Raw genomic sequence first — 24491 nt, 5'->3', positions numbered from 1 at the left:
TGGGAAAGGGTAGAGGTGGGGAGGAGCAGCGGGGGGGAAAGGAAAATGAGGTGCATGGCCGTAGGAGTTGTTGTTGCTATTGAATAAATGTTGGGAGGTTTGGGGGAAGGGGGGAGGGGGAGGGGGGGGTACCTTGATTTTTTGCATTCGTGTTCTCTGTGTTTGAAGTCTTGGAAGTGTTAAAAATGTAATAGATGATATAAATGTTTTAATTTTGTTGTGGGGTCGGGTGTTTTGTACAGTTCTCAGTATGAATTAATACACATTAAATTAATTATATTTAACATAACATTGTTGTGCATTTTCTCAGATAAGACCGCTTCTCCCTGTAATTGTGTCGGATGTAAGTTCTCACCCTCCTCCTCCTCAGTCTGCCACCTCTTTGATTGGGCACGTAATGTTCTTCAATATACCTTCTGCCATCTCTAGTCTGCAGCATGTGCATCGTCATCAAGACAGGCTGAGAAATTACAGGCCCCATTACAATATCTATCAGTATTATACCTATTGTTCACAAACAATAAATTTACCTCCTAAAACTAATAACATAAATTCAATTCATCCACAGTATGATAAGATGTTTGTTCAGATGTTCAAATCACCTTAACATAACTCCAGATTACATCAAAACTCCCCAGAAGTTGAAGAAGCCTTTTTTATGAAAACTCCTCCGATTTACAACATGGCATTCGTACCGCAGGGTTAAGTTCAGGTGAGAGCAACTTTTTCTCAGCGTTTGTTTCGGCGAGCGATATTTTCGGCAATATGTGGGCGAGATGTTGAAAGTAATGCTCGGCGATATCATGGGTGTTAGTTTCCATTTTTCTAATGCTTACAGCTGGAAAAAATGGGCGGGCGGTATTATTAATTCTCGGCGTTAACTAAATGCCGAAAGTAACGCTGGGCGATAAGTGAGAGATAAATGGGCGTTAGTTTCCATGTTTTTGCGAAATGGCTGATATCTGGGCGGTCTACTTCATCTCAGCATTATAATGGACGTTAAGGGGGCAGTAGCGATGCAAAGCTAATGGAAAGTCTAGCCCCATGTCTCTAGAATTGTCAGCTTGGCTCAGTGGTAGCACTCTTGCCTCTTAAGTTATGGGCACAAGTCCCACTTCAGGACCTGATGTGGGCCAATACTTCAGTACAGTACTGCATCTGTCTAATGAGATGTTAAACCAAGGTCCCGTCTACCTCTTCAGGCGAATGTAAATGATCCCATGGCAGAATTTGAAGAAGAGCAGAATAGTTCTCCTGCTGTGCAAGGTTTTGCTGTGAGCAAATTTGCTGCTGTGTTTGCCAACATAACACCGCTGACAATATTTCAAAGTGACTGAAGTGATTGAATTCATTCTGCAGAGATAAAAGGGGTACATGAAAGCAAGAATTTTAATTGGATTGGCTGTCTTAGGTTAAAGTTGGTTGTTGGAATTTATTAAACATCTCCTGAGGCTTGTCTGCGCATCTTAATACTACTTAATTTGGATAAGACATTAGAAAGATCCATAATTTGTTTCTTTTGAACATTTTGTTGCTGTCCTGCACAATAGGCTTTGGTTTCACAACATTTATTTTTTTTAAAGCCACTTGTTGTTGCCTGGTTTTACACATGAAGGCATAAATTTGATTTTGGGTGGATGTTCAATGGAAATGAAAATCGGGAGAGGTGTATAACGGGTATCACCAGCCGGCAGTCCGAGAGGCAGGAGTTCGTGGCGTTGGTGAGGCCTATAAAGGCCCAGCGGCAGCGAGAGGCGGCGGCAGTCCGAGAGGCGGGAGTGCGTGGCATTGGTGAGGCCTATAAAAGGCCCAGCGGCAGCGAGAGGCGGCGGCAGTCCGAGAGGCGGGAGTTCGTGGCGTTGGTGAGGCCTATAAAGGCCCGCTGGTGCAGCTGCAGCGGGGAGAGAAGGCAAAAAAGAAGTAGAAAGAAATCAAAAGGTGACGTCACAGCCAAAGGGGTAAGTGATTGGCTGGTGATTGGTGAGTAGCTTTTCTTTTTCTTTTTTATATCAGTAAGTAACCGTTTAACATTGTTGTTGCCAATTTAAGGGTATCGAAGGGTTAAGTCATGGCAGGAGAGCTCGGTCACGTGATATGCTCTTCCTGTACCATGTGGGAACTCAGGGACACTTCCGGTGTCCCTGACGACTACATCTGCGGGAAGTGTATCCGCTTCCAGCTCCTGACGGACCGCGTTGTGGATTTGGAACTGAGGGTGGATTCACTCTGGAGCATCCACGATGCTGAGAATGATGTGAGTAGCACGTGTAGTGAGTTGGTCTTACTGCAGGTGAAGGGTCCACAGCCAGATAGGGAATGGAAGACCAGCAGGAAGAGCAGTGCAAGGAAGGTAGTGCAGGGGTCCCCTGCGGTCATCACCCTGCAAAACAGATACACTGCTTTGAGTACTGTTGAGGGGGATGACTCATCAGGGGAGGGCAGCAGCAGCCAAGTTCATGGCACCGTGGCTGGCTCTGTTGCACAGGAGGGTAGGAAAAAGAGTGGGAGAGCGATAGTGATAGGGGATTCAATTGTAAGGGGAATAGATAGACGTTTCTGCGGCCGCAACCGAGACTCCAGGATGGTATGTTGCCTCCCTGGTGCAAGGGTCAAGGATGTCTCGGAGTGGTGCAGGACATTCTAAAAAGGGAGGGAGAACAGCCAGTTGTCGTGGTGCACATTGGTACCAACGACATAGGTAAAAAAAGGGATGAGATCCTACGAGATGAATTTAAGGAGCTAGGAGCTAAATTAAAACGTAGGACCTCAAAAGTAGTTATCTCGCGATTGCTACCAGTGCCACGTGCTCGTCAGAGTAGGAATCGCAGGATAGCTCAGATGAATACGTGGCTTGAGCAGTGGTGCAGCAGGGAGGGATTCAAATTCCTGGGGCATTGGAACCGGTTCTGGGGGAGGTGGGACCAGTACAAATCGGACGATCTGCACCGAGGCAGGACCGGAACCAATGTCCTCGGGGGAGTGTTTGCTAGTGTTGTTGGTGAGGAGTTAAACTAATATGGCAGGAGAATGGGAACCAATGCAGAGAGACAGAGGGAAACAAAAAGGAGACAAAAGCAAAAGACAGAAAGGAGATGAGTAAAAGTGGAGGGCAGAGAAACCCAAGGCAAAAAACAAAAAGGGCCACTGAATATAAAGGGGCTGCAGGAGAGGTCAAAACTAAAAATCATGGTTTAAAAACTAGGATTAAAACACTCTACCTAAACGCACGCAGCATTCGAAATAAAGTAAATGAGTTGACAGCACAAATCATTACAAATGGGTATGATTTGGTGGCCATTACAGAAACATGGTTGCAGGGTGGCCAAGACTGGAAATTAAACATACAGGGGTATCTGATGATTCAGAAAGATAGACAAGAAGGGAAAGGAGGTGGGGTAGCTCTGTTAATAAAGGATGATATCAGGGCAGCTGTGAGAGACGATATTGGCTCGAATGAACAATATGTTGAATCATTGTGGGTGGAGAATAGAGATAGTAAGGGGAAAAAGTCACTAGTGGGCATAGTTTATAGGCCCCTAAATAATAACTTCATGGTGGGGTGGGCAGTAATCAAGGGAATAATGGAGGCATGTGAAAAAGGAACAGCAGTAGTCATGGGGGATTTTAACCTACATATCGATTGGTCAACTCAAATAGCACGGGGTAGCCTGGAGGAGGAATTCATAGAATGCATAAGGGATTGTTTCTTAGAACAGTATGTTACAGAACCTACAAGAGAGCAAGCTATCTTAGATCTGGTCCTGTGTAATGAGACAGGAAAAATAAACAATCTCCTCGTAAAAGATCCTCTCGTAATGAGTGATCACAGTATGGTTGAATTTGTAATACAGATTGAGGGTGAGGAAGTTGTGTCAGAAACGAGCGTATTATGCTTAAACAAAGGGGACTACAGTGGGATGAGGGCAGAGTTGGCTAAAGTAGACTGGAAACACAAACTAAACGGTGGCACAATTGAGGAACAGTGGAGGACTTTTAAGGAGCTCTTTCATAGTGTGCAACAAAAATATATTCCAGTGAAAAAGAAGGGCGGTAAGAGAAGGGATAACCAGCTGTGGATAACCAAGGAAATAAAGGGGAGTATCAAATCAAAGACCAATGCGTATAAGATGGCCAAGGTTAGTGGGAAACTAGAGGATTGGGAACATTTTAAACAACAGCAAAGAATGACTAAAAAAGCAATAAAGAAAGGAAAGATAGATTACGAAGGTAAACTTGCGCAAAACATAAAAACAGATAGTAAAAGCTTTTACAGATATATAAAACGGAAAAGAGTGACTAAAGTAAATGTTGGTCCCTTAGATGATGAGAAGGGGGATTTAATAATGGAAAATGTGGAAATGGCTGAGACCTTAAACAATTATTTTGCTTCGGTCTTCACAGTGGAAGACACAAAAACCATGCCAAAAATTGCTGGTCACAGGAATGTGGGAAGGGAGGACCGTGAGACAATCACTATCACTAGGCGGGTAGTGCTGGACAGGCTAATGGGACTCAAGGTAGACAAGTCCCCTGGTCTTGATGAAATGCATCCCAGGGTATTAAAAGAGATGGCGGAAGTTATAGCAGATGCATTCGTTATAATCTACCAAAATTCTCTGGATTCTGGGGAGGTACCAGCAGATTGGAAAGCAGCTAATGTAACGCCTCTGTTTAAAAAAGGGGGCATACAAAAGGGAGGTAACGATAGGACGGTTAGTTTAACATCTGTAGTGGGGAAAATGCTTGAAACTATCATTAAGGAAGAAATAGCGGGACATCGAGATAGGAATAGTGCAATCAAGCAGACGCATCATGGATTCATGAAGGGGAAATCATGTTTAACTAATTTACTGGAATTCTTTGAGGGTATAACGAGCATGGTGGATAGGGGTGTACCGATGGATGTGGTGTATTTAGATTTCCAAAAGGCATTCGATAAGATGACACACAAAAGGTTACTGCAGAAGATAGAGGTACGCGGAGTCAGAGGAAATGTATTAGCATGGATAGAGAATCGGCTGGCGAACAGGAAGCAGAGAGTCGGGATAAATGGGTCCTTTTCGGGTTGGAAATCGGTGGTTAGTGGTGTGCCACAGGGGTCGGTGCTGGGACAACAACTGTTTACAATATACATAGATGACCTGGAAGAGGGGACAGAGTGTAGTGTAACAAAATTTGCAGATGACACAAAGATTAGTGGGAAAGCGGGTTGTGTAGAGGACACAGAGAGGCTGCAAAGAGATTTGGATAGGTTAAGCGAATGGGCTAAGGCTTGGCAGATGTAATACAATGTCGGAAAGTGTGAGGTCATCCACCTTGGGAAAAAAAACAGTAAAAGGGAATATTATTTGAATGGGGAGAAATTACAACATGCTGAGGTGCAGAGGGACCTGGGGGTCCTTGTGCATGAATCCCAAAAAGTTAGTTTGCAGGTGCAGCAGGTAATCAGGAAGGTGAATGGAATGTTGGCCTTCATTGCGAGAGGGATGGAGTACAAAAGCAGGGAGGTTCTCCTGCAACTCTATAGGGTATTGGTAAGGCCGCACCTGGAGTACTGCGTGCAGTTTTGGTCACCTTACTTAAGGAAGGATATACTGGCTTTGGAGGGGGTACAGAGACGATTCACTAGGCTGATTCCGGAGATAAGGGGGTTACCTTATGATGATAGATTGAGTAGACTGGGTCTTTACTCGTTGGAGTTCAGAAGGATGAGGGGTGGTCTTATAGAAACATTTAAAATAATGAAAGGGATAGACAAGATAGAGGCAGAGAGGTTGTTTCCACTGGTCGGGGAGACTAGAACTCGGGTGCACAGCCTCAAAATACGGGGGAGCCAATTTAAAACCGAGTTGAGAAGGAATTTCTTCTTCCAGAGGGTTGTGAATCTGTGGAATTCTCTGCCCAAGGAAGCAGTTGAGGCTAGCTCATTGAATGTATTCAAGTCACAGATAGATAGATTTTTAACCAATAAGGGAATTAAGGGTTCTGGGGAGCGGGCGGGTAAGTGGAGCTGAGTCCACGGCCAGATCAGCCATGGTCTTATTGAATGGCGGAGCAGGCTCGAGGGGCTAGATGGCCTACTCCTGTTCCTATTTCTTATGTTCTTATTATTGGAATTTTCTGGGGGGGGGCGGTCAGTGGGCGGGATCGATGGCGGGTTGGGTGGGAAATTGGATTTTTTTTTTACAGCAGGCCAAGGCCCCGCTGTCAACCCGCCATAACTTGCCTTTCCCAATGGTGTGTGTGTGATCTCCGATCCAATCCGACCCGCAGAGGTGGTTGGCCCAATTAAAACAATTATTGGGTTGTTGACAGACCATTAATAATGTTTTTAACCTTCCCTTTTAACTGCTCGCCCATGGGGTCCATGCTGCTCGGTGACCATATCTGTGAACCTGAGGCAGGAATTGAATGGCCATTGCTCCAGCTGATTATTGACAGCTTCAAACATACAGTAAAAGCACCCACCTGACAGATCATCACTTTCCTCAGCCACAAGCTGTTTCTCAGTCCATTTCCAGCAAAGATTCTTCAGGTTTTCCACTTTCCACTCTCTATCCACTCTTACCTTGTTAAAAGACAGATCACTTCTGTCATCTCTACTTCATCTGCCATCTAGTCCATCAACATGGGTGCCCTTTGTACTGTTTCACCTTGGTACTCAGAATTCAACCACGATCAGCCCAACACCAGCAGCACCAGGCACACCAATAGCACCAACAACAACACCAACCTTCTCCCCAATCACTTGATGCTGTACAGGACACAGGGCATCAGCACCCAACCACATTGCTGCACAGGAGGCCAGGGATGGCCTCACCATGGCCAGATTTACTTCACTTGATGCTGTACACCCTGGCTGCCACTTGATGCGCCAAGTTGGCACCACCCCGCACCAACACCATAAAGCATCCCTACAATGTCCAAACCATCCCTTTCATATTTACCTCCATTGCAGGGGTACCTTTATGTCTCACCATTCACTGCAACTTACTAAGCCACTTCCAAAGGTGCACACAAATCTGTCCAAGAACGCAAAGTGTTGAAAATAAAGATTTCAATGTTTGACAACACATTTACAGAAACTTTACATGAACATTGGATAAATCACCAAAGTGCTTACCATTGTGTGTTGTTAGTTGGTATGATTGCACTAGGATGAAGGTGAATGTGAGGGGTGGCTAGCAAGATGGAGTTGTGATAATATAGATAGAGAGGGAGGGATGGGTGGAGGTGCAAGGTAAGTTAATGTGAGTAAGGATGTGCAGGAGTAGGATAGGGAAAGTAGAGTGATGGGGATGTGATGAGAGGCATAGGAGGATGAGGTTAAGTGTGGCTTTGCACTAATGTTTCGTGATCTACTGAGATCATTTAAAGGTTTATGCCACTGCAGCTTGGTCCTCCTGATGAGATCCTGCTTGTGTCCTCCTGTGCAATGTGCATATGGAGGGAGTCATGGAAGAACCTGGGTGCAGCCGTGCACCTCTGTGCAGTGCTTGTCAGTGTTTGCAGCACTTCAATGCTGTCGAACACTCACAGCACAAACATCAAAATAAATTTGGCCGTGGTCCATTTAAGGAAATTGGCCGATGAATCGTGATGAATGACGTCACCAGACCCACTTCCTCTCATTGGGTCGGGAAATGCGCTGGACAGGTTTAACAAGCTTTATCAATGTAAATTCATTTTCCAAAGCAGGATGGAGCCAACAGCAGGACCGTGACCTGCCACCGACAGTGTCCACACCAGACCCGCCAAGGTGAACAAAATCCTGGCCACCCTGTTAAAGTGGAGGAAGATGTTATAAGATTGTGCATGCAAGTTACTGCTGTTAGGAGAGATGATGACACATACTGAAAGATTTCTAGTTAGTGTTTCCTTAACCAGAGTGCATTGTGAAGGGTTAGTTGTGCAGCTCCTAATTTTAGTAGGTGATCAGTGTGTTGGTGCCACCCACCCATTCCTTCAACCACTGTCTGCCCCACCTGTGACAGAGACTGTAGATCCCACATTGGACTCATCAGCCACATGAGAACTCACTTTTAGTGTGGAAGGAAGTCATCCTCGACTCCGAGGGACTGCCTAAGAAGAAGAAGAAGGTGCCCAATTAATAAAGGGAGAGTGGCTGGTGTGCTACCTTGCTACCCTGGTCAGGTCATTGAAATTCTGGTGGCACTGGTCTGCAGTTCATGCAGCCTCCGTCTACATGGCGGGACATGGTCGGGGGAGGGTGGGCGTTGGGTGGAGCGGTGAGTCTGCGGCATGGGAGACCTAAGCATTCCTTGTGGAGCTGTCCTGCTCCTCCTGGTCCCACAAGGGCTCTTCTGGGTTCGATTCTCTTCTCCACTGTCTTCACTTGGCGGGAAAGCCACTACAATTCTGGCTCAGCCTGTCCCGTTAAATTTACAGGCGGGTCGCAATGTCATCATTGTCAGCTTTGGGTGGGTGTCCTTGCTGTCTGCTCAGTCGGGCAGATTAAAATTGAGAACAGTCGGCTCCTAGAAGCTCTAGGCTAGGTAAGTAAGCTGGTCAATGTTAACTCCCAATCGCTCAGTTTCTGCCGGGCGGGTAGGGTTAAAATCATCCCTTTTGTTTTAGTATGTGATTGCAAAATTAACATAATACATGCAAAGTCAGTTTTTTAATCATTAAGTATACTGCAGATTCTTTACTGTTTGAGAAAATAGTTGTTTTGTTAAAATTTAAAAATCAAACTCCAAAGAAACAACAAATACTGTTCTTCCAAAATGTATTTTCAAAGCTAAAGAGCACTGGGTTCCAATCTAATTCCTATAATGACTCATTATAGAAATCTTGATGAAATTAACCTGATATGAAGAGCTGAAGATCTTAATAACAATATTAAATGTTATTACTTTTATTAAAACAATTTTTAATGGAAATATTTGTGATTCGAGTCCTGCAGAATTGTCGAAGAGAGTCTGATGTAACTCTTCAAGCACCAGACCCTTATCTTTACTAAGATCCAGCAGCCCAAATCTACCACCAATCATTTCAATTCAAATGCTGATAACCTTGCCTTTATACACCACATATGCATCTTTTGAGTTGACATTTTCAAAGTTGTTGCCTAATTTATTCTTTATTCAGTTCCTTAAAGTAATTCTTCAAAGTCTAGGTCTTGCCTTAGTAGGGAATGATTGATGGTATGGTAAGATTTTGTAGTGAAGCCTGGTATTTACTGGAGTGGAGCTGGAATTAAATAATGGCTTTTAAATGGCAGCTGCTGTATTCAATTTCTCTAGGAAGAGCATATGCCTTGAAATAAGTTTGTGCAATATTGATAACAAACGTGTTAATGTGCTTGTGTGAAATTCATTTGTACACCCAATTATTTTAAATGGGCTCATGCCTTAATTTTCCTGGTTGCTATTTTAACAAATTCATTCCCACATTCGTTAACGCTATCACATTGTTGCATAAGTTGCCTTTAATGTTTGAGATAACTGGGAAATAAACCTTTGCTTGCTTCAATTTTTATTTCATGTGATGAACATGAAGACTCTAACAAATACAGCTATTAAACATTGGACTGGATTTTCGGCTCGCATGCGCCTCTGTTAGCGCCGTGGAGGGGCGATAAAGAGTGTTTCTAGTCGTTATGACAGGCATCCAGTTTTTACTGCCTGGCCTGCAAATTCGGTTCATTGTTTGCGGCGGCGTAAAAACTTACTGCCCACCCTCTAGTGTCACTGAGATCATGACGTCAATCATCGTGCAATGCTGCACTAGTGTCCCGGATGCAAAATTAGGCCTTAACGCCTCATTAACCACCCACCCCATGAAACATCTGAAAAGCCAGGCATTCCCAGGGTGCTGCAGGCAATATTGATGGAGTATTTAAATGGAGAGAGGAGGATCCTACATCGCAGGTCACATTGACTGCAACGGTTATGCACAGCATTCTGCATGAAGCCCCAACTTGAAAGTGTCTTCTCCAGCATCAGGCCAAACATCGGATCTGCCATCATCCCCCGCCAATGAAGCAGCGCCTGAGGAGCACTGCAACAAGGCGATTTGGAGTCGGGACGGGAAGGGGAAAGGGTAGAAGTGGGGAGAAGATGCAGGGGGAAAAGGAAAATTAGGTGCATGGCCACAGGGATTGGAGTTCTAACAGTTTTGTTGTTGTTGCAACTTAATGATTGTTGGGAGGTTTGGGGAAAGGGGGGATGGGGGGTACATTGTTGTATTTGCATTTGCGTTATTTGTGTTATTAATGTTATTGGAAATGTAAAAAATGTTATTTATGTTATAAATTTGGGGTGGGGTGGGGTGTTTTTTAGAGTTTTAATAATGAATTAATACAATGTTTCATCAAAAAAAATTATTTAACGTAACATTGTTGTGCATTTTCTCAGATAGCTGTAATGTTAAACACAGGTGATTCCTTAACATGAAAGGGAATAATAAAACGTAATTTGAATCAACTTTAACTTTAATTGTCACCAAGGTAATGCACACCATTCATGTATGAGTTGCAGACACAGCAGTCTTGTAGCTTTGTAAATACCACCAAGATTATTTCAAGCAAAGCGCTCATTTATGAGCTGCTGACTTAAGAATCTTGCAACTATGTAGCCAGCACGGGCACTTTCCTGCGGTCTAGTGGGGGGTGGGGGCATGGTTTCATCGTCAGCCTGATTGTCTGCCCCGAGTTCATCGTCCGCTTCCTCGTCCTTCTCTTGTTCTCTTTCCTGAGGTAGACTGATAATTCTTGTCCCCTCCTGATAGCCAAGTTGAGCAGCATCCAGCACACCACCACGAATTGAGCTACCTGCTCAGGGTGGTATTGTAACTCGCCTCCTGAGTGGTCCAGGCATCTAAAGCGCTGCTTAAGCACTCCAATTGATTTTTTGCCGATATTGCATGTGGCTATGTGGCTTGTGTTGAATCGCTTCTCGGCTTCTGTCTGGGTGTTACGCAGGGGGGTCATCAACCAGGTGGTGAGGCCATATCCTTTGTCACTAAGCATCCAGCATTGATCTTGTGGCTGACATGTCAGATACAGCGCTCTCACGCAGGATGTGAGCATCATGGATGCTGCCTGGAAATTTTGCATTTACTGCCATTATAATCTGCTTGTGGTTGACAACGAGTAGCACATTCAGGGAGTGGAATCCCTTTCGGTTCTGAAAAACCTCTGCATCCTGAAAAGGTGCCCGCATGCCGAAGTGCGTACAGTCTATTGCTCCCTGCACCTTGGGGACGTTTGCAATTCTGGAGAATCCTAGAGTCCTCTCAGTCTGCGCCTCCCTGGTCATAGGGAAGCTGATAAAGTCATTCCTGTGTGCATAAAGGGCTTCAGTCACCTGTCGAATGCTGCACTGTTTGGCATGCTGAGATACAGCGCAAATGTCACCAGCTGTGGCCTGAAAGGAACCCGATGCATAGGAGGAAAGTGCCGTAGTTACCTTGACCTCAACGGACAGTGCGGTCCTGATGGTGCTGGTAGGCTGCAGATCTTCCCTAATGAGCTGGCATATGTCACTGATGAACTCTTTCCGGAAGTGCAGTCTCCAAAGACACGTGTTATCAGACAAGTTCAGGTACGATCGCTTCTCCCTGTAAGTGTGTCGGGTGTAGGTTTCCATCTTCCTCCTCAGTCTGCCACCTCTTTGGGCACATAATGCTCCTCAATATACCTTCCCCTATCTCTAGTCTGCAGCAGGTGCATAGTCATCAAGATAGGTTGAGAAATTACTGGCCCCATTACAATAACAATCAGTATTATACCTATTGTTCACAAATAATAAATTTATGACCTAAAACAAATAAAATAAATTCAATTCATCTACAGTATGATAAGATGTTTATTCAGATTTTCAAATCACCCTAAAATAACTCCAGAGTACATCAAAACTCCTCAGAAGTTGAAGCAGCCTTATAAATGAAAAGTCCTCCAAATTACAAAATGGCGTCCATATCGCTGGGTTAAGGTCAGGTGAGTGCAGCTTTTTTCCAGCGTTTTTTCGGCGAGCAATATTTTCGGTGATATGTGGGCGAGATGCCAAAAGTAACGCTCGGCAATATTATGGGTGTTAGTTTCCATTTTTCTGACGTTTACAGCAAAAATAAATGGGTGGGCAGTATTAATTATCCTCAGCGTTAACTATATGCTGAAAGTAATGCTGGGTGATAAGTGAGTGATAAATGGGAGTAAGTTTCCATTTTTTTGCTAAATGGGTGATATCTGGGCGTTATACCTCATCTCAGCATTAAAATGGATGTTAAGTGGGCGGTAACGATGCAAAACTTATGGAAGTCTAGCCCATGATCTTTATCTCCCAGAGGGTCTACACGCGAGCAGCAGCAGTCGGTGGAGGTCACTGACAATAATTCCTCAGAGGAGCTGAGTCCTTCTGAGGGTGCACCATCACAGGACTCATGCAGACCATGCACCAGCTCAGATACTCACACTTCGGTGGGACAAGTAAGGCAGATAGTTGACTTTTCACCTCATGACTCACACTTCACAAGTGAGCAAGAGCAGGTTGTGGAGACAGGGACAGCAGTGGAGAGCCAACGTCGGAAAGCACAGCCCTCTCGAAGCTCTGCTCAGCTGGGCACAGATGCTGTAGCTCGGGGGCTGTCGATGCACTGATAGGCCTTCAAAGTGGAATTCACATGATCACAGAGAGATTGGAGCATGAGGCGGGTGATGTCACAGGCCATTGAGATGATGTTTTAAGAACATAAGAACATAAGAATTTGCAGCAAGAGTAGGCCATTTGGCCCCTCGAGCCTGCTCCGCCATTCAATAAGATCATGGCTGATCTGATCTTCGGCTCAGCTCCACTTCCCTGCCGGCTCCCCATAAACCTTTACTCCCTTATCGCTCAAAAATCTGTCTATCTCCACCTTAAATATGTTCAATAACCCAGCCTCCACAGTTCTCTGGGGTAGAGAATGCCACAGATTTACAACCCTCTGAGAGAAGAAATTCCTCCTCATCTTAGTTCTAAATGGGTGACCCATATTCTTAAACTATGCCCCCTAGTTCTAGATTCTCCCACGAGTGGAAATATCCTCTCTGCATCTACCTTGTTGAGCCCCCTCAGTATCTTATATGTTTCGATAAGATCATCTCTCATTCTTCTGAACTCCAGTCAGTATAGGCCAAACCTTGCTGCCTTTGTCCATCTAGGTGATAGAGGTCGTGGGCTTGGAATGTGCTGTCGAAGAATCCTTGACAAGCTGCTGCAGTGCATCTTGTAGATGGTACACACACATCCACAGTACGCCAGCGGTGCAGGGAGTGAATGTTTAAGTTGGTGGATGGATGTGGGTTGCTTTGTCCTGGACATAAAAACATAAGAAATAGGAGCAGGAGTAGACTATGTGGCCCCTCAAGCCTGCTCCGCCATTCAATAAGATCATGGCTGATCTGATCATGAGCTCAGTTCCACTTCCCTGCCCGCTCCCTATAACCCCTTTACTCCCTTATCACTCAAAAATCTGTCTATCTCTGCCTTAAATATGTTCAATAACCCAGCCTCCACAGCTCCCTGGGGTAGAAAATTCCATAGATTTACAACCCTTTCTGAGAAGAAATTCCTCCTCATCTCAGTTTTAAATGGGTGACCCCTTATTCTGAAACTATGCCCCCTAGTTCTAGATTGCCCCATGAGTGGAAACATCTTCTCTGCATCTTCCTTGTCAAGCCTCTCATTATCCTGTATGTCTCAATAAGATCACCTCTCATTCTTCTGAACTCCAATGAGTACAGGCCCAACCTGCTCAACCCTTCATCTCAGGAATCAACCCTCGTGAACCTTCTCTGAACAGCCTCCAATGCAAGTATATCCCTCCTTAAATAAGGAGACCAAAATTGTACGCAGTACTCTAGGTGTGGCCTCACCAATCTCTGTACAGTGTAGCAGGACTTCTCTGCTTTTATACTCTATCCCCCTTGCAATAATCCCATTTGCCTTCCTGATTACTTGCTGTACCTGCATACTAACTTTTTGTGTTTCATGCACAGGACCCCCAGGTCCCTCTGTACGATAATTTCTCTCCATTTAATTAATAATTAGCTTTTTTTATTTCTTCTGCCAACATACTTGCCCACATTATACTCCATCTGTCAAATTTTTGCCCACTCATTTAGCCTGCCTGTATCCCGTTGCAAAGTTTTTTTGTCAAGATTCTTGAGTATTGTTGAAGGTGCACTCATCCAGGCAAGTGGATATTATTCCATCACACTCCTGAATTATGTCTTGTAGATGGTGGAAAGGCTTTGGGGAGTTTGGAGATGAGACACTTATCGCAGAATACCCAGCCTCTGACCCGCTCTTGTAGCCACAGTACTTATCTGGCTGGTCCAGTTAAGTTTCTGGTCAATGGTGACCCCCAGGATGTTGACGTTGGGGGATTCGGTGATGGTAATGCCATTGAATGTCAAAGGGCAGTGGTTAAACGCTCTCTTGTTCGAGATGGTCATTGCCTGGCACTTGTGTAGCAAGAAAGTTACTTGCCTTATCAGCCCAAGCCTGAATGTCATTCAGGTCTTGCTGCATGTGGGCATGGACTGCTTCATTGTCTGAGGAGTTGTGAATGGAACTGAACATCCCCACTTCTGACCTTATGATGGAGGGAAGGTTATTGATGAAGCAGCTGAAGATGATTGGACCTATGACACTGCCCTGAGGAACTCCTGCAGCGATGTCCTGGGGCTGAGATGATTGTATGCTAACTACTAAGATAATGAAGCAATTAATTAGTTTAATGGCCTGTGGACTTTTTTTTCTAAAGTTGAAGGAGGTAAAATCCTATTCACAGGCTATTAAGTTCATTAACTCCATCACTGTGACTGCAGTCAGCATACCTGACTCTTGACTTTTGGGGCTGCATATAGTGATACCACTATTCCTGGCCAGATTGGAGATGATTCAGTAATTCCCCCGTCAATCATGCCTGGAAACCGCACTGCCGTAAATGACTGGGATTGATTTTACATACATAATTTGTACGTAATTAACCTCTACTCACTGTATTTTGCAGAAAAAAATCACCCTGGTTTTATCAGGGGACTTGCTATAGTTTTGGTCATGGGTTCTATTTGCAGTCTTCCATAGAGACTCTTTTTATAAAGACTGCTGTCGTGCGCTGTTTAACTGGACTTTGTTTGCTGAGTAAATACTTTGTGTGAGTCCTGCCATGAGGTCTGCCCCACTTCCATTGGCTGACACAGTGCTGTCAATGGACACTTTTGAATTTTATCCATTGTTCTCCCTTACTCTCTTTGTTTTGTGAAGTTGTATATAAAGAAGATGCTTATTTTCCAGCTTTCAGTTCTGATGAAGAGTTTACTTCCAAAATTTGACTTCTTTTTCGGGCATTTTTTTAAATTTCAGATTTGTAGTCACTTTCCTGGTTGTTGGTGTGTTGTCTCACTCAAAATATACTATCCCTATTTCTTTGGTAAACGTTCCACTAATTTTCCAAGACAATTCTACCTTTGGCAGCTCTCCCCAGCTGTCTCATGATGCATTGTTGCAATGTTTCTCTGTCAAGGTTCTATGCTATAGCTCATTCACAATCTTCTCTCCCATAAATAATAAAACTGGAAGTTCCTTTCAGCATATTAATATTCAGTATTTCAAAGACTCCCAATTTTAATTAATTGTTTGAAACAACACTTCAAAGTGCCATACATTGCTTAGGTTTCAATTAGTTGCCCCAAGCCCATGATTTGGTGAAAACCTGGTATTATAATAATAATTGCAATAGTAAAATAACACAGCTTTAAAAACACCAAGATCTGTCAGAAAAATGTAATGATGGGAATTAATAATTTAATACAAAGGATTACAGTCTGAAATCATAGTATCAGTTAGTTCCAGACTTAATATATGTGGCAACTTTCCAATTCATTTTTAACTACTTTCCTGAATTCTAGTGTACATCTGAAAGGTTGTGCTGGTCCCAAAAATGCTTTGACAAGGAATCATCAGCTGGATCGATGTTAAACATCCATCAACTGATTAATGACCGTTAGCAGGCAATAAATCTGTTGAAGTGGGATCAGACCTCTTTTAATGATTAGGAAATACTTGAAGAAAGGAAGAATTCAGAAGCAACTACGAGCAATATTTTTCAGAATGGAGATACCATCTGTCCCAAACACTAAATAAAGACAATCCAAAGTGTCTTAGTACTTTAGTAATTAGAATGAAATGCATTTTCATTATGCCGTGTTAAGAAAACATTAATTGATTTGTAGTAGCTTCTGATTTGGTCCGTGAGGCTGAGAGCGTTTTAAAAAGTATTTCAATATTAAATTTCACCACAAATAAGCAAGTCCTCCAGCAATTAAGTTCTTTCAATATTAATACTGTAAAATATCCAAAAGGAGAATTACATAAAAATTAACTGGATATATTTTAAGCTTATATTTTTAGCACAGTGCACAAAACACTAAAGAGAGCTATATGGAATAACAGGAGCACACAATGTATATTACTAGTTCTCATCATCATAGGCAGTCCCTTGAAATCGAGGAAGACTTGCTTCCACTCTCGAAGTGAGTTCTCAGGTGACGGGAATTACAGTCTCTGTCACAGGTGGGACAGACAGTCGTTGAAGGAAAGGGTGGGTGGGACTGGTTTGCCGCACGCTCCTTCCGCTGCCTGCGCTTGTTTTCTGCATGCTCTTGACGATGAGACTCGAGGTGCTCAGCGCCCTCCAGATGCTCTTCCTCCTCTTAGGACGGGCTTTGGCCAGGGACTCCCAGATGTCGGTGAGGATGTTGCACCTTATCAAAGAGGGCGACCTTGAAATGTTTCCTCTGCCCACCTGGGGATCGCTTGCTGTGAAGGAGTCCCGAGTAGAGCGCTTGCTTTGGGAGTCTAGTGTTGGGCATGCGGACAATGTGTCCAGCCCAACAGAGCTGGTCGAGTGTGGTCAGTGCTTTGATGCTGGGGTTGTTGGCCTGGTCGAGAACACTGATGTTGGTGCGTCTATCCTCCCAGAGGATTTGCAGGATCTTGCGGAGACATAGTTGGTGGTATTTCTCCAGCGATTTGAGTGTCTGCTGTATATGGTCCGCGTCTCTGAGCCATACAGGAGGGTGGGTATCACTACAGCCCTGTAGACCATAAGCTTGGTGCCAGATTTGAGGGCCTGATCCTCGAATATTCTCTTCCTCAGGCGACTGAAGGCGGTGCTGGTGAACTGGAGGCGGTGTTGGACCTCGTCGTCGATATCTGCCCTTACTAATAGTCGGCTCCCGAGATATGGAAAGTGGTCCACGTTGTCCAAGGCCACGCCCTGGATTTTGATGACCGGGGGGCTGTGCTGTGTGGCGGGGTCAGATTATTGGAGGACTTTTGTCTTATGGATGTTTAGTGTAAGGCCCATGTTTTCGTATGCCTCTGTGAAGATGTTGACGAAGGCTTGGAGTTCAGCCTCTGAATGTGCGCAGACACAATCGTCGTCCATAGTCCGAATTACTAATTCTACAAAGAAAGTAATAAAAGGATTCATTCCATTCTTCAATAACCTTAGGTGGAGCTTGAATTAAATGTCAACTACATTAAGAAAATCCTCCAAGAAGCCATGAGAATATAGGAGGCATTTTTCTACAACAACAAAAAATAATTGAATGCAGCATTTAATTATGTTTACCAACCAGGAGCTTTACTGGAAGAAATTAGATTATATACAACATTGTATCAAATGGCATCAAGATCCAATGTTAATATTGATAGGGCCACTGTACTGCAAGTTCAAAAATTGTCGAATAATCCATCAAATCAATTAAAAATGCATCTTTTGCTGTATTTCCCATCAATATAAGCTTTGGAAATACTGAATAGAATTCATCATATTAACTTCCTGGGTAAAGATTGTGTGATACTGGAACTAATTTTAAAGTGGTACAGATTCTAGATTTATAGGAATATTGGACTAGATTTTCCACGTTTGTGCTTAACGCCCAAAAATGGGCATTATTTCCGGCGTGGGCGGTAAAAAAGGGTTTTCAGATCGCCGGCTTCTCGCCCATTCTCAAAGCACCGAGTCTCCATTTTTTTAAATGAGCGTTACCGCAAGCGATATGAAGTGGGCAGTAGCGTTTAATTTTTTTGACCTTCTGCCGTAAAGTGTCGCCGTCCTTAGCAACGGCATGACAACGCTCGATTCCGGTGATTCAGGAGGTCAAGGGTCATCATGACATGCGCAGAAGAGGAGACAGAGAGAGAGGGAGCTGAGAGGGACTGAAGACATGTGTGGCTGTGGTGTGTGCTATTTTGGCTGTTGTGGGAGGCATGAGGGAGATTCACCAGCAGCAAAAAGCCTATTAAGTACCAAGAACATAGTTGGCTCCGAGTTTTTGTCCAACAAATAAGATATAACATGGAAGGGATGGTGGAGACCCTGGAGCTGGTAGCCAGGAACACTGGTGGCAGAGGGCTCCCAATGATCCCAGAGCACTGCACTGCACCCCAAGGTGCTGCACCCCCATTGCCAACCACACATGAGATCTAGCAGCAACATCTTGCTTCTGGCTTGGAACACGTTCCCACCTCGAGACCATACTCTCCCATACCCATCCAAGCAGCGGTTCGGCCGTCATCCCCCCACCCCCCCCACCTAATGAAGCTCCTCAGCCAGGTGGCCTGGAGGGGAAGGGGTAGAGGTGGGGAGGAAAAGTGGGGGGAGGGGGGGAAGGGTTGGTTTTTACAGAAATACTGATGATTACAGACAAATGTTTGGCTTAAATGTTTTTTATATAAAAAAAACCTTGTTGTGCATTGGCTCTGATAGTTGCACCATTATGCGCTGGTGATTCCTTAACATCAAAGGGTATAATGACACTTAACTTCAATAAACTTAAACTTTAACAGTCACCAAGATGATGCCCACCATTGATGTATCACCTGCACACCCAGCAGTGTGTCAGCCTTGTAAGTAACACCAACGTTTTTTCAGGCAAAGCGATCATTGATGAGCTCCTGATGTAAGGCTCTTGCAGCTATCATGCCACCACGGGCCCTTTCATGCGGTCTACAGGGGGGCGGGGGCATGGCTTCAGCCTCAGCCTGATTGTCTGGGCCGATGTCAGCGTCCGCCTCTTCGTCCTCCTCTTCCTCTCTCTGGTGAGGTGGACTGTCAGACTCATCAGGCAATTCATGTCCCCTCCTGATAGCCAAGTTGTGCAGCATGGAGCACACCACCACGGATTGAGCTACCTGCTCAGGGTGGTATTGGAGCTCGCCTCCTGAGTGGTCCAGGCATCTAAAGCACTGCTTCAGCACTCCAATGGTTTTCTCCACGATATTGCGAGTTGCTCTGTGGCTCTCGCTGTATTGCCTCTCTGCTTCAGTGTGAGTGTCACACGGGGGGGTCATCAGCCAGGTGGCGACGACATATCCTTTGTCACCAAGAATCCAGCATTGATCTTGTGGCTGATTGTTAAACAAGTCAGATACAGTGCTCTCACGCAGGATGTGAGCATCATGGATGCTGCCTGGAAATTTAGCATTCACTGCCAGTAAAATTTGTTGGTGGTCGACAACCAGTTGGACATTCAGGGAGTGGAATCCCTTGCGGTTCCTGAAAACTTCAGCATCCTGAAAAGGTGCCCGCATCGCGATGTGCGTACAGTCTATTGCTCCCTGCATTTTGGGGAAGTTTGCAATTCTGGAGAATCCTAGAGTCCTCTCACTCTGTGCCTCCCTGGTCATAGGGAAGCTGATCAAGTCCCTCCTGCATAAGTACAGGGCTTCAGTGACCTGTCTAATGCAGCAATGTGTGGCATGCTGAGAAAGTCCGCAAATGTCGCCAGCTGTGGCCTGAAAAGAACCTGAGGCGTAGAACGACAGTGCCACGGTGACTTTGACCTCGATGGACAGTGCAGTACTGATGGTACTGGCAGGCTGCAGATCTCCCTTATCAGCTGGCATACCTCAGTGATAACCTCTTTGTGGAAGCGCAGTCTCCGAAGGCAGGTGGTGTCGGGCAAGTCGAGGTAAGAATGCTTCTCCCTGTACTTGCGGGCGGTGTAACGTCTGGTCCTCCTCATCAGTCTGGCACGTCTTATATTGGGCACATAATGCTGTGGAGCATTCCTTCAGCGATCTCGAGTCTGCTGCATGTAATTGGTCACCAAGAGAGGGTGAGAAAGGACAGGCCCCATTGCAGTAGCTCTCTGTTTTCCACCGATTGCTCACAAACAAGGAATGTCCCGACAAAGACACCTATTCAATTCCAATCTGTCACAGTATGGTCAATATGTTTGTAGAGATGTTCACATCAACTCCAACGACCTCCAGAGTATATCTGAACTCCCCCGAGGTTGAAGCACAGCAGCCTTTTAAAGGATGTGACATGTGATGTAGAACCTGGCATCCATAATGTAGTGATTAGTTCTGATTCGTTCCACTTTGTCTGGGTGTTTTTTTGGGCGAGCGATATTGTGAGCGATATGTGCGCGAGGTGGTAAAAGTGATGCTGGGCGATCTCATGGCCACTAATTTTGGTAAATATGATCTTTATGACAAAAAAAGTGTAGTCAGTGCTTCAATGCTGGGGATCTTGGCCTGGTGGAGGATGCTAACGTTGGTGTATCTGTCCTCCCAGATGATTTGCAGGATCTTGCGAAGACATTGTTGGTGGCATTTCTCCAGCGACTTGAGGTGCCTACTGTACATGGTCCATGTCTCTGAGCTATACGGGAGGGCGGGTATTACTACAGTTCTGTAGACAATGAGCTTGGTGGTAGATTTGAGGGCCTGGTCTTCGAACATTCTTTTTCTCAGGTGGCCGAAGGCTGCACTGGTGCACAGGAGGCGGTGTTGTATCTCGTCGTCAATGTCTGCTCTTGTTGATAGGAGGCTCCAGAGATATGGGAAATGGTCCACATCGTCCATGGCCGCGCCGTGAATCGTGATGACTGGGGGGCAGTGCTGTGCGGTGGGAACAGGTTGGTGGAGGACCTTTGTCTTATGGATGTGTAACGTAAGGCCCATGCTTTCATACATTTCAGTGAATTCGTTGACATATGACTTAGAGTTGAGCCTCTGTAGGTGCACAGACGCAGGTGTCGTCCGCGCACTGTAGCTCAACGACAGAGGTTGCGGTGGTCTGGACCTGGCCTGGAGATGACGAAGGTTGAACAGGTTCCCACTGGTTCTGTAGTTTACTTCCACTCCAGCGGGGAGCTTGTTGACTATGAGGTGGTGCATGGCAGTGAGAAAGATTAAAAAGAGGGTTGGGGCGATGACGCAGCCTTGCTTGACCCTGGTCTGGATATGGATTGGGTCTGTAATGGATGCATTGGTAAGGATCAATGCCTGCAATTCGTCATGGAGCAGGCGGAGGGTGGTGACGAACTTTTGCGGGCTTCCAAAGCGGATGAGGATGCTCCATAGACCCTCGTGGTTGACAGTGTCAAAAGCCTTTGTAAGGTCGAAGAAAGCCATGTATAAGGGCTGGTGCTGTTCGCTGCATTTTTCTTGCAGCTGTCGCGTTGTAAACATCATGTCCATTGTGCCCCGTAGGGGCCGAAATCCGCACTGTGACTCTGGGAGGAGGTCCTCAGCCACTCGGAGGAGGCGGTTGAGGAGCACTCTAGCAACGACCTTCCCAGTGGGTGATAACAGGGAGATTCCTCTGTAGTTTTCGCAGTCGGACTTGTCCCCTTTTTTAAAGATGGTCATGATCACTGCATCTCTGAGATCTCCCGGCATGCTCTCCTCCCTCCAGATGAGAAAGATGAGGTCATGTATTTGCGCTAACAGTGCCTTTCCACCATACTTCAGTGTCTCAGCGGGGATTCCATCTGCTCCCGTAGCCTTATTGTTCTTAAGCTGTCTTATGGCTTTTTCTACCTCGTGCAGTGTTGGGGTCTCACTGAGGTGGTGCCGGGTCGCATGCTGCGGGATTGACTCAAGGACACTAGAGTCAAAGGCAGAGTCTCGATTGAGGAGATCTTCGAAGTGCTCCTTCCAGCGGGGACTGACTGCCTTGATGAGTGTTTCCCCATTCTTGGTCAGCAGTGGGGTGGGGCATTGGGTATTTGGGCCATAGGTGGCCTTGACTGCGGTGAAGAATCCTCTCACATCATGGCTGTCGGCCAGCTGCTGTATCTCCTGTGCTTTCTCCATCCACCATCTATTCTTTAGGTCCCAAGTTTTTTGTTGACCTTGGCCTTAAGCTGTCTGTAATGTTGCCTTGCTGCTCCTGAGTTGGGTTGTTGTTTAAAGGCTCAGAAATTCCCTGCGCTTGCGATCTATTAGCTCTTGGATCTCCTGGTCATTCTCACCAAATCAGTCCTGGTGTTTCCTTGTTGAGTGACCGAGCTTCTCCGCAGGCCTGGTTATGGAGGCCTGGAGGGCAGACCAAGTGCTGTGGGCATTCTGCATCTCGGGGTCATCAAGGCACGCCAGGTTAGCAGTGAGGCGCTGACTGTATTGGGCTTTCTTAGCTGGGTCTTTGAGTGCCTCGGCATTGACTTTTTTGCGGCACTGGTTCTGCTGCCCTCGCCGCTTTGGGACTATGTTGATGTCAATGATGGATTGGATTAGGCGTTGGTCCATCTGGCAGTTGTCAGCTTCTGTCATGGCATGGGGGATGCGTGCATCCTTGCTATCCATGGCTCGGATGATGACATAGTCGAGTAGATGCTAGTGTTTGGAGCGAGGATGTTGCCGTGATGCCTTGTATTTGTCCCTCTGGTGGAACAAGGTGTCGGTGATGAAAAGGTCATTAGAGCATAAGAACATAAGAAATAGGAACAGAAGTATGCCATACGGCCCCTCGAGCTTGCTCCGCCATTCAATAAGATCATGGCTGATCTGATCATGGACTCAGCTCCAATTCCTTGCCCGCTCCCCATAATCCCTTATCCTATTATCATTGAAGAAACTGTCTATTTCTGTCTTAAATTTGTTCAATGTCCCAGCTTCCACAGCTGTCTGAGGCAGCGAATTCCACAGATTTTCAACCCTCTGAGAGAAGAAATTTCTCCTCATCTCAGTTTTAAATGGGCGGCCCCTTATTCTAAGATTATGCCCTCTAGTTCTAGTCTCCCCCATCAGTGGAAACATCCTTTCTGCATCCATTTTGTCAAACCCCCACCATAATCTTATACATTTCGATAAGATCACCTCTCATTCTTCTGAATTCCAATGAGTAGAGGCCCAACCTACTCAACCTTTCCTCATAAGTCAATCCCCTCATCTCCGGAATCAACCTAGTGAACCTTCTTTGAACTGCCCAAAGCAAGTATATCCTTTCGTAAATTTGGAAACCAAAACTGCATGCAATATTCCAGGTGTGGCCTCACCAATACCCTAAATAGCTGTAGCAAGACTTCCCTGCTTTTATACTCCATCCCCTTTGCAATAAAGGCCAACACACCATTGGCCTTCCTGATCACTTGCTGTACCTGCTGTATGGTTGAATTTGTAATACAGATTGAGGGTGAGGAAGTAGTGTCTCAAATGAGCATACTATGCTTCAACAAAGGGGACTACAATGGGATGAGGGCAGAGTTGGCTAAAGTAGCCTAGAAACACAGGCTAAACGATGGCACAATTGAGGAACAGTGGATGACTTTTAAGGAGCTCTTTCATAGTGCTCAACAAAAATATATTCCAGTGAAAAAGAAGGGCGGTAAGAGAAGGGATAACCAGCCGTGGGTAACCAAGGAAATAAAGGAGAGTATCAAATTAAAAACCAATGCGTATAAGGTGGCCAAGGTTAGTGGGAAACTAGAAGATTGGGAAAATTTTAAACAACAGCAAAGAATGACTAAGAAAGCAATAAAGAAAGGAAAGATAGATTACGAAAGTAAACTTGCACAAAACATAAAAACAGATAGTAAAAGCTTTTACAGATATATAAAACGGAAAAGAGTGAGTAAGTAAATGTTGGTCCCTTAGAAGATGAGAAGGGGGATTTAATAATGGGAAATGTGGAAATGGCTGAGACCTTAAACAATTATTTTGCTTCAGTCTTCACAGTGGAAGACACAAAAACCATGCCAAAAATTGCTGGTCACGGGAACGTGGGAAGGGAGGACCTTGAGATAATCACTATCACTAGCGGGGTAGTGCTGGACAGGCTAATGGGACTCAAGGTAGACAAGTCCCCTGTTCCTGATGAAATGCACCCCAGGGTATTAAAAGAGATGGCGGAAGTTATAGCAGATGCATTCGTTATAATCTACCAAAATTCTCTGGACTCTGGGGAGGTACCAGCGGATTGGAAAGCAGCTAATGTAACGCCTCTGTTTAAAAAAGGGGGCAGGCAAAAGGCAGGTAACTATAGGCCGGTTAGTTTAACATCTGTAGTGGGGAAAATGCTTGAAGCTATCATTAAGGAAGAAATAGCAGGACATCTAGATAGGAATAATGCAATCAAGCAGACGCAACATGGATTCATGAAGGGGAAATCATGTTTAACTAATTTACTGGAATTCTTTGAGGATATAACGAGCATGGTGGATCGAGGTGTACCGATGGATG

Source organism: Pristiophorus japonicus, chromosome 6 (assembly GCF_044704955.1).
Source record: "Pristiophorus japonicus isolate sPriJap1 chromosome 6, sPriJap1.hap1, whole genome shotgun sequence".
Taxonomy (NCBI): Eukaryota; Metazoa; Chordata; class Chondrichthyes; family Pristiophoridae; genus Pristiophorus; species Pristiophorus japonicus.
Note: the sequence above shows the minus strand (reverse complement) of the source record.